This window comes from Neolamprologus multifasciatus, chromosome 20 (assembly GCF_963576455.1).
Source record: "Neolamprologus multifasciatus chromosome 20, fNeoMul1.2, whole genome shotgun sequence".
Taxonomy (NCBI): domain Eukaryota; kingdom Metazoa; phylum Chordata; class Actinopteri; order Cichliformes; family Cichlidae; genus Neolamprologus; species Neolamprologus multifasciatus.
The window spans coordinates 20,605,514-20,613,568 of NC_140458.1; positions in this window are offsets into that span (position 1 = coordinate 20,605,514).

The window sequence follows — 8,055 nt, forward strand, 5'->3', positions numbered from 1 at the left end:
CAAAGTTTTTAAGAACATGTTTAGCGCCATTTTGTGCCAGTACAGACTGTCATTCATATCATGAATCACATCATGTGTGTGTGTGTGTGTGTGTCAACTTTTCCTTTGTCTCTTGTTGGTTAGGACTTTATGATTGAGGAATGTGTAGAGAAGAGCCTGTTTGAGTCAGGTGCACCGGTGGGTACTAGACTGACAAGCTAGAGTCAGAGACTCGGATTTTTCTTCATCAGACAGAGACTGAACGTGGACACTATATCCCCAAACTCATTTCTACAGCCAAGGGCAAAACAAAAAGTGATGTGTTTGAAAGCTTTTGGGTTTTACTTTTAGTCTATAGCAGGGGTCGGCAACCTGCGGCTCCAGAGCCGCATGTGGCTCTTTAGTCCTTATACTGCGGCTCCGCGTGGTTTGGGAAAATAAATTATAAGTATTTAGCTGAAGTGTATTTTATTTATGTTAGTTCTTTTTAACTTGTAGTTCTAAATTGGAAGATTATTGTGATATTGAAATATAAAAATAAAATTATATTCTATTATTTTTTCATCGCTCAAAATAAGAGTCACACTCGCGGTCGCGGAAGCCGGTGTACCCGCCGAAACGCCGTGCATTTATCGAGACTTTCAACCCCAGGTAGGCCAATTATAGATCTTCGGATCCACATTATGTCAGCAGCTATTCTCCACCGTGAACTATGTTAAAGACAAACACCGCTCACGCCTGACAGATGACAGCTTACAGTCCTGCGTAAACTGACTTCGTACAGCCCCGATTAGCAGACGCTGTGCGCAGAGGTTCAGGAGCAGAAGTCCCATTGTAAACATATCACGGCAGACCGACGAAGTTTGCATGAACACGCTTTTCAGCATCTCTTTATTGACCACTTTTCACACACGGTTGCTGTACGCATACAGCCGGCTGTAGCTTTTCACCTCACAGCCCGACATACACTACCAACAACACAACAGCACAGATAGCGCAGACGTAAAGGCAGCGAGGCATGATTGCGGGTGTCGCTCAGGTGCGTCCGCCTCCCCTGCAGCGGCGCTGCAGACCACGCCCCGCCGCACGCATTAACCTGGTAAAATACATATTTAGGCAGAATTTTGCAAATATCTATTTTTAATTTTTCAGCAGCATAGTGCTTTTTTACCAATTATTTTTTAAAAGTCAGGTCAAGGCTCCAACAGCCCAGAGGCGATATAAGGGTGGTGGCTGACAACAGTTTTTGTTTTCTACATGGATCATTTTAGTTCAGCTGGGTGTCTTTCCTTTTGTTATATTTCTTTAAGAGTTCAAAATGTGTTGATTATAAATATAAAATGAAATAAAATGTAATTTTCTCTGTAGCACTTCATGGATTTCATAAGCAACACACCTTAGTTGTTCACACAAAGCATAAAGGTAAAAAACAATATATACAGTGTTATCTTCATTTTAGATGTCAAAAAGTATTTGCGGCTCCCAGTGTTTTCTTTTGCGTGGAAACCGAGTCCAAATGGCTCTTTGGGTGTAAAAGGTTGCAGACCCCTGGTCTATAGTCTTAAAACTACGTTTCTAAGAAGATAGATCTTCTGCCAGAAATGTGGAATTGAGAAGCCTCTAAGCTGAAAGGGAAAAAATAAGTTATCAGTCAGTCATAAACTGGTCCGATCCTCCAAAAGGCCTGCTGAAAAAATGATTTATTTGGCTTTAATAAAAGGAGAAATTGCTACTGTCTTTTTTCCACTCTTCATAGGACAGCCAAGCTCTTATCCTTAATAAAAACGTACATGCATTCTACACAAAGAGCTATTTTAATTCTTTGCTGAAATAGACATGGGCTGAAAGGGTCAATGGATTGCTTTCCATTTGCACTGACAGATGACTGCCACCAGCTTGGATATTAACATGCAACAAATGGAAGGTGAGGACACTCATGAATAAGAGAAAAAACCACAGGATTCAGTTTGTAAGACTTTGGATACAGCAATAATGCCTCGTGTGGCAGGTAAATTGTCAAACTTAAACTGGATAAAAAAAGATAATTTGTGGTACATGTTTAGATTTTTCTTAAAAGCTTCACTTGAGATTTTTGTAAAAGAAAATGAGCTGAGGCATATGAAAGCAACGTAGTAGATGTGGTCCACCATTCAAACACATCCTTGCCAGGTTAAATGGCGTGTTTAAATTGCGTGTTGGTGTAAGAACTGAATTACACCAACACGGAGTCGAATTCATATATGCTCTGATTTTCTATTCTAACGGCTTTCTCAAAGCAACTTGGACTACAAGCTACATTTAACGATAAAGTTGACTGTATAACTGTACTGTTCAGCGGTTTACGCAATATTTTTTAAACACTTGATCAGCTTTGCATTCATGGCCAACTTGGTATGACCATTTAACAAAATACACGTTTAACCTTGCGTAATAGAGTGGTGTCTATTAGAAGAAAACGCCACGCCTGAGGTCTGTACTCTAAAGTTAAACATACCCAGGATATGTTTTCTTTATCTGGGTTTTCTTAGCCGTACATTAGCAATTTGATTAAACAATGAATGTGAAGGTAATTTCCAACTCAATAAGTCAACCGGGCGTATTCCCAATCTAGCTAAAAGCACATTCATGTGACTTGGTGTTTGCAGCCTGAAACCTGTTAAAAACATGGACGTATCTGCTAGCAGGATTGAAACATACTTCACGAACAAAGAACAAACTTTTATATTAGAAGAATGAAATGAAAGTAATATTTTCTTATGTGTTCTCATAACAAGAGAGGCATAACAGGCTTTCATTTCAGCTACAGAGCTTGGGGAATTTAACTAACCTGGGAGCAAATAAAAACAGAAGTGGTAAGCTGATTTAGCTTAGGAATACAGGGTTTTAATGCTATCAGTCTGGGTTTTTGGTTAAATAATTCTAAAAGACAAATTATAAGTGGTACTGAAATTACTCACAGCCAACAGGGAATAAGTGCAGCCGCACTGATGAGCTGCACTGGTGTACAGTTAAAGGTCATCACTTGACGAAGGGGGTTAAGAGGATGTATTGTCAGGCCCAGTTGGCAGCTCATAAAACAGGTTATGTATACAGAGTATGTGTCAAGCTGATATGTTGCTAACAGAACAACATTAGCTTACACAGAATTCTCATTTAGACAGTCAATACTATGCAGTTTACTTTGCAGTTTATTTTGATTTCACATCCATTGTCCCACTGAGAGGTAAAGCTCTCTCTGGGCTACTTACGTATGTCATATGTAGCAGCTTATCATGGAAGAAACACACCCATTTACACTTTTTCTTTCTCAGGAGCAGGCCCTTGATGATGAGACAGCATCTTATCTGCTATATATACATAACAATTTTAATTAATTTTGAGTTTGCCCTACTTAAGTTGTCAAAGTGTGGATACTTGGCTGCAATTTGAAGTTGTTATGGTTGTGTTCTGCAACTGTTTCAAGGGCTCAATTCCTCCTACCGGCATGGTAATTTTGGAGGAGGAGTCAGTGTCATCACCATGCCTACACAGAAAAAAAAAAAAAAAAATCACATTACTTAGTAAATAGTCAAACAACTGTGCTGTGCATCTTTCAGTTTAAAGCAGACATTATGAATGATTTATTCAAGGCCACTGTGGGAACTACATAGTGGGAACCATAACCTCAGTACAAAATTAAATAAATTAAAAAAAATAAAGAGATAAATAATAATAACAAATTAAACTTGATTTGGAGAATCTTGAGCTTGAAATCTAGTTCAATGCCATTATATACTTAAATGTAAAACAAATATTTCTCAAGTTTTCAGAACAAGCCCTTTTTCTTTGATTAAGAAAAACATTACAGTTTGATGGCTTCTCTTGTGGCTCTGCTGGTGAACTGTTGCAGGGTTGTGGGGTTAATAACATGTTGGAGCTGTTGGGAGACAGGGGGGCTTGTTCATTTGCTATTGTGGAGCACGACACACACAGAAGTCACCCAGCAGGCCTGTTCTGGAGATTCTCTAAGACAACGTAGGGAACTAAAGCAAGCGTTCAGCATGTCAAATGTCGCTTTTATCCTGGCCTTGGTTATGTCAGGGGCTACAGTGAATCCATTTTGAGACCCAACAGGGTAATTAAAAATCTCTGTCATGCATACCTCTGTGTCTCTGCAGCACTCCACTGAACAGGTCTGAAAATATAAAGGAGCGTAGCCATGATCAGCATAATATTTTGTAAAAGGAACTTACCAAAAAATGCAATGAAGTTGCTATGCTTTGCTCTAATTTGTTGTAAAGTAGAAAACACATGTAACACCCCATTCAATAGTTAGGATACAGATTATAATATTTACATGGGTACTGAACCAACTGCTAAGGTTCAACTGTTAGAGCAAAGTGGTTGACTAATGAAACAGAGAACTTGGTTTGATGAATTCTATTCACTTGTAATTTTTTTTTGTCAATTTGAACATGAATAATCATTTACAGAAAAAGACAACAGCATTACATGAAAGGAAAAATGGGCCCGAATCATGGAAAATAATAAACAAAATACACGCATGTGGGATTTGACTTGACTTGGGATTTGACTCTCGAGTGTCAGCCCACACCTTTAAGTTGTGTGAGTCCAGCAGTACAGTCTCTCTTTGCAGAATGTGCAAAGGAGCAGTGAAGTGCAACTCTTTCCTACCAGTTAAGTAGAATTTGTAAAGTTCAAAGCTCGCCCAAAGAATTTCAGATTCTTCTCAGATGAGTCATCTCAAAGAATCCTGGAGGGTTGGCTCGCTGTTTGAACTGGGTCATCAATGAACTGTACACCCAAAAAACCTGACCCAGAAGAATCACAGCAATAACAAAACTCTCTTCCAACTAAACTATTGTGTAGTTGGAGGACTTGGACTTGGATGCTAAAATTCGAAATGGCTGTTTTGGTCTCCAATCAGCTCGCTGCCTACTACCTAATTCAGTGGAGTGCTTTGGTTTAAACTAAATTAAAAACCATTTTCAGCTAGTATGTTTAATTATTTTATTTCAAAATATATAATTTTTTAGACCATTGTTGGTTTTAATCTAGTTTAAACCAAAGCACTCGACTGGATTTAGCTAGTAGCCAGCGAACTGATTGGAGACCTAAAAAGCCAATCAGAATTTTCTCAGATAAGAAATCTTCACAGAAAGCCAAGGACTCTGTCAGTTGTCTTCCAGTCAACAACTGTGTGGTAGAAAATTAAAGGTTATATAAGTTGTACCTTGTTTTGAATCCTATATCTGAACTCTCAGCGCTGGCAATAGTATAGCTGTATTAACAGATTAACAGATACCCTTGTAAACAGACAAGTCAACACATAGCAAGATGCAGCATTTATTGGAATGAAAGGTGCAAAGAGATCACCAGAAAACATTTTCAAGCTTGATTCTGTAATTATGTGAATGTTCTGCACAAATTTGTAATTTTAGGCCCATTAGTATCCTCCTGTGAAAGGACTCAAATAATTATAGTTGCTCAAAGATTTAAAATGTCATTGTACAGAACGAATACAAATTGTGCTTTGTGATAGCCAATCCATTTCCCATGAAATGACACTTTTTTTGCTTTAATTCATCATAATTTTGGCTGGCATCAGTGAATCCAGAGTCTGCGTGACTGTAAGAAAAAACACTAATGTGTTGTTTAACAACATTTTATCTATCGGTATTTAAGGTTTGACTTTCGTCATCCACTGGAGCACAAACTGGGTATCATCACCATCATCTACAATGCAGAGCAAACACTATCCCCACAGATACGGCGGCCAGGAAAGCAGAAGAACATCACATCAAAACATCCTTAATAAAGAAGCCACCTAAAAAAATGCTCCAGACGATCCAGGAGACAAGGACAACTGCTACCTACACGAAAATCTTTAGTGATCCCTCATCAGAAGTACGGGAGCTGAGCTGCATTTTCTTTAAACACCGTGTCTCTGTGGGTTTCAAACCCCAAAACATACTGCACCAAAAATTGTTCCACCCCAAGGATCCGGTCCCACAGCACAAACAGAGTAATGTAGTGTACGCTGTGAGTTGCCAGGAGGATTGCCATGATTTATACATCGGGGAAACCAAACACCCCTGGCAAAGAGGATGGCACAACACAGAAGAGTCATGACGTATGACTAGGGATGGGTACCGGTCGGTTCTGACATAAACGGTAGTAACCAGACCGAAAAGCAGCGCACATTTCGGTGCTTTATTTCGGTGCTTTATTTCGGTGCTTTTTTTCCTGAGCTGTGATATACTTTAGATTCTATTTTACGTTTCCGAGGATAGTAGGTGGGTCCAGGTACGAACGTTCTTTTAGAGCAGAACTACAGATTAAAAACGCCCAAGGCGAAGTGGTCAAAAATCTGGCTGTACTTCACAGCAAAATATGCAAACTCAGCAGCCTGCAACAAGTGCTTTAAGGTGATACTGTGATACTGTCAAAGGAGGTAACACCTCGAATCCGATGAAACACCTGGCGAAACCTCACACCAAGTGCATCTACTGCGGGTGTGGTGCCTGTTATCAGACCCAGAGTTAGCAACATCCCCCAAAAACCCGAAGAGTAGAGTCCTGGCCCCTAGCCCTGCCAGTGTAGCAGAAATGATGACGGATGATGATGGCAGCAGCAGCCGTTCTTCTCTGCGTGAGCAGCTTATTGTTGTTCGTGTGTAATTTACGTTGAGTAGGCTAACCACGTTATTACATTAATGCATGTAAGGTGAACTAGCAAACATCATAGCTACATGCGGCTGTCTTCTTGTTTGATGGCAGATACTCCCTTCACCCTGGCCAAAAAGGCTAAAATGACCAAAGAAAAGGTAGAAAACAGGGTTGGGTTAGAAAAGCCTGGGACTTCCAGTGTTAAAGAATGGAGAACACAAAATTGGTCCAAAAACCTCTCATGTTCAGCTGTTTTTTTTTGTAAAAAGATAACAATGTTAGCCTTTTCTGCAGCTATAGGGCATATATGGTATCACTCTTGGCTGGAAGCAGTGCTTAAACAATGGAAAAAACACAAACTTTGTCCAAAAACCTCTCATGTTTAAGCACCGGTTTGAGCACCGTTTAAGCACCGGCACCGTTTCAAAAGTACCGGTTTGGCACCGGTATCGGATAAAACCTAAACAATACCCATCCCTACATATGACATATGATCATGAAACTGACCTCATGGCCATTGTTAGTGGTGCTAGCTTCAGTCCTTATGCAAATGTACTGTTTATAAGACTGTGGGAACCTGCAGTCAGCTGAGACTGAAGAAGTCACTTGGATGAGTGACGAAACCTTTCTCTCACTGAAAACGCGAGGTCCAGATGAACAAAAACAACTTTTGAGGGTTGTTAGTTCTTCTCCGACAACTATTAAAAAAATGGTCATGTAAACAGTAGACTGGACTGGTCAGAAAACATTCATGCTCTGTAGAAAAAGGGCCAAAGTCAGCTCAATCTGCTACACAGAGAGGGATAGGAAACGACTTAATAGACTGGTGAAGAGATCCAGCTCTGTCCTGCAGTCCTGTCCTATCCAGGAGTCTGGGGTTACACAAGGACTCACATAAAATAACATGTGATTTTCATTGCAAGTGGGTCACACTTAATAAATGTTCTAGTACTGTCTGGACTCTAATCCCATTCACATTTCTTCCCATCTAATCTTAAACCATATGTCTGAGTAAATTAGGAAATATTGAAAGAAAAACACAGCATACAGAATAAGAAGTGAACTAATCCCTACAGTTAATGGATGTCTAGAGTCTTTAAGTCCTTTGTGAGTGAAAGAAAAAACAGTGTTTCCATTGAACTAGCAATTTTTTGGCTCTCAGCCTGGATAAATTCCCAGAACTCAAATGAGGTATAACTTTTCTTTTTTCCTAGGAAATGTAACATTCATTGTTGGAGCAAGTTCTGATTTCCTGAATCCGAATCTATTCTGCAACATTTAATTAATCTGAAGTCATTTTAGCAGGAACAGTAGCTGTTATAATCATGTTCGTCCAGCAAAGACCATCAGACACAATGAAAGAGAAAGTCGAAATGTCAGTCTCTGCATACATTCTCACTCTCACACA